We start from the raw sequence: 3,800 nt of genomic DNA, 5'->3' as shown, positions 1-3,800 counted from the left end.
AGCAGGCAGAAGTCTTTGGAATTGGTACAGATATGCTCAGAAACACTGATTAGGCATAGTCACAAAATCGGCAATGCTTAAGGGGTTCAGTATAGGATCAACATAATTTGAAATCAATCCAAGAATCATACAAGTTTAGGAGTGCAGACTCCTTTACAAGGAGATTCATACCAGAAACCAGATAGAGCAAGATCACATGGAGACAGACTACATAGAGGGGGGGTAACATGTTCATACTGATCCTAACGAAGGGGAGTACATAACATGCTAATAATGTAAACATATCAACTACAGGTTTCATAGCAAAACCGTAAGTAAAAAGCAGACTAGAAACAGGATGAATTGAAGTAATAAAAGGATCATATTATTTTTGGAACTTGAATTGAAATCAGAACATACCAGTAAAGAAGGTAGTAAACACAAAGTGAGGAGCAAGAGAGCAGAGTAATGAACCTTGGCTTGCAGCCGGCTGACTTAGAACAATAGCAAGTAACCAGAGAAAAGAGAGCAGAAGAGTGTCTTTGTGCGAGAGAGAGTTTTGACCCAATGTGTTCGTGTGCTTGTGTTAATGAGAGAGTATGTATATATAGTTTGAAACTAGGTAGAATAATAAGGTAAGAATCAAAGTCAAGCAGTAATTATGGGGACTCAGAATCAATCAGTATAAAATCAATGTAAGTACTCCTCAATTAAGGGAGTTAACTTCAAACGGTAAAGACAAATAAGGAAAGAGATCACATAAGACTGGAACATAGCACATAAGGAAATATTTAGGCATAGTAAGTATAGAACATGTAATTAGGCTAGGTTGAGAAAATCTAATTAAGGAAAGTACTTAAGAATCGATTGACAGCATAGTCGACCAAAAAATAAGGCAAGAAAATATCTTAGAGGTTGAAGATTAGTAAGGAAATCATAACAAGAGATTAGTGAAAGGTATCAATTACAGGAAATTAGGGATTCAAACAGGAGTAGTACTAATTAAGGGGAGATTACCACAAGTCTCTATGCATACACGGAATAAAAACATAATAGGCAAGAAGAGGCAAAAAAATCAGAAACCCTAATGAGCACAGTAGTAAAAATCACATACAATCAGGGATTCAACTAGAAAAAAATAGTAATAATCAGAGGAATTGACAGAATAAACATAATATAAGCGGAAGAAGCAAAAATCAGAAACCCTAATGAACATAATAGGGTAAAATTACAGAAACTCAGAACGTTCATGAGAAGCAAGCACACATACGAATCAAATCATCAGAGACAGACTAGAACCCAGGATTAGGACCAGGGGACTTAGGGTTTTAACATAATAAATCAGATAAAAGGGGAAAAACATGAATAAACGTTTAAACATAGTAAAAATCATAGAATAATACGGAAAACCAGAAGGAAAGTCATTTTGAAAAAGGGTTAAGAAACCCTAGTTTGAAGATGAAAAGGCGTTTTTGAAAAATCGGAGAGATTCTTAAGAAAACAGTAAAGATAACTCAAAATATACTCAGATATGTGGTAGATCTGAAGAGTCAAGAGATGAGTTAGGGTTTCAGAGAGAGATAACCCAGAGATAAAGAGATTCCGACTTAGAAGCCATGGATCTAGCCAGAAAATATAAAGATCTTACTCGGACGGCCAAGGGTGGCCTGAGAACAGCATGAAAAGGCCTTGGGTGTGAGTTGAACAGCCTCTGGTCCCCTTGAGGACCTCAAGGTAGCAAGGTGTAACGACCCGACCGGTCGTTTTGAGCTTTTGGACCTTGATCGCCAGTTCTCGGGCATGAGTTGCCCCGTGTTATGTATTATGACTAATGTAAATCATTGGATTTGGTTTTCAAGAAAATTTGGAATGAATTTGAAAGAACAGTCTCAGTTGAAAGCTTTGAATTTGGAAGGTTTGACCAAGAGTTGACTTATTTGTATATGAGCTCGGATCGGAATTTTTATGATTTGGTTAGCTTCTTTGGGTGATTTGTGACTTGAGAGCGCGATCGGATTACATTTTGGAAGTCCGTGGAAGGTTTAGGCTTGAACTGGCGAAGTTGAGATTTTGGCGATTTCCGGTTGGTAGGTGAGATTTTGATATAGAGGTCGAAATGAAATTCCGAGAGTTGCAGTAGCTTTGTTATGTCATTTGGGATGTGTGTGCAAAATTTCAGGTCATTCGGACGTGGTTTGGTTGGGTTTTGATCGAAAGCGTATTTCGGAAGTTTTTGGACAACTTAGGCTTGAATCCGATGTGTTTTGAGTGATTTGATGTTGTTTGAGGTGTTTTAATGATTGGAACAGGTTTGAATGATGTTATGGATTATTTTGGTATGTTTGGTTGAGGTCCCGAGGGCCTCGGGTGAGTTTCGGGTGGTCAATCGGACCATTTTATGTTGGGAAAGTTGCAGGTTTTGGCTCCAGCTCTATTGCAGATGTTTCCTCTTCGCGATCGCGTGAGGAGGCTCGCGATCGCGTAGAGTTATTTCAGGGGCATCCAGGTTTTCTCTTCGCGTTCGCATAGATCGGGTCGCGATCGCGTAGTTTTGCATTGCTGTCAATCTCGGTCGCGTGTCATCATTTGCGATCGCGTAGTTGGGAGATTCTGAGCATCGCGTTCGCGTGAGGGAGTACGCGATCGCGTAGTGTAATTGTGGGTTGTGCTTCGCAATCGCGAGGGCTTTTCTGCGATCGCGATTTAGTAAAATTGAGTGCTGGGCAGAATGTTTTAAAAACCTATTTCCGCGAATTTGAGGCTAAGTTCCTCCATTGTTGGTCGATTTTGAAGCTTTTTGAAGAGGAATGAAGAGGGATTCAAGGGGAATTACCTGGAGGTAAGATTTTTGAACATAAAACTCGTTTTTGTTGTGTAATCTACCTAGAAATTCATGGAACGTAAGCAAAAATGGAAGAAACTAGGGCTTGGGATTTTGAAATTTGATTTGGGGATTTGAAGGACCAATTGGGGTCGGATTTGAGAAGTTTTGGTATGTATGAACTCGTGAGGAGATAAGGAATCTAATAATGTGAAAATTCCTGAGTTTCGAGAAGTGGGCTCGGGGCTCGAGTTTTGTTATTTTCGGGATTTTTGATATTTTTCGATTGTTTTTGCTTGGGCTTTGTTCCCTTAGCATATTGTGACGTATTCGTTCTGGTTTTGGATAGATTCGACGCGCTTGGAGGCCGATTCGAGGGGCAAAGGCATCGTGAGCTAGAGATATCGCCGGTTCGAGGTGAGTAATGATTGTAAATGATATCCTGAGGGTTTGAGACCCCGGATTGCACATCGTAGTGCTATATTGAGGTGACTTGCACGCCGGATAGCGAGCGTGGGGTAGAGCACCTTTGGGGATTGTGACTTGGTCCGTCCCGATTGATGATTTTATTGTGTAATTGACTGAAACTTATTTGTTATCATCATGACTAGGGCTGATTGCCATATTTGGGCTTCATGCCAGCTATTTGAACCCCTTCGGGGATGGTTGTTGATATTTCCTCACTGTTTTGATTTTATACTTGAACTCAGTCATGCATTTTTTTCACTGGTTTCAAAATTCAACCAAGTTTACTTGCTTTAACACTTGAAATGATATTTCCAATAATATTTTGGGCTGAGCATCATGTTTATTGTTGCCCGAGTGGCTTATGTGATTTTGTTGACTGAGTTAGGNGAGCATGTATGGTAAACACATAACAGGCAGAAGTCCTTTGCACTTGGTGCAGGTAGTAAGACATAGATTCAGGAGTGTTAATTAGAACACAGTTACAGAACAGAGATGCTTTAGGGAGATTCACGGGCTTTCTACACCATCAGGG

Source organism: Nicotiana attenuata, chromosome 5 (genome assembly GCF_001879085.1).
Source record: "Nicotiana attenuata strain UT chromosome 5, NIATTr2, whole genome shotgun sequence".
Lineage (NCBI taxonomy): Eukaryota > Viridiplantae > Streptophyta > Magnoliopsida > Solanales > Solanaceae > Nicotiana > Nicotiana attenuata.
Note: the sequence above shows the minus strand (reverse complement) of the source record.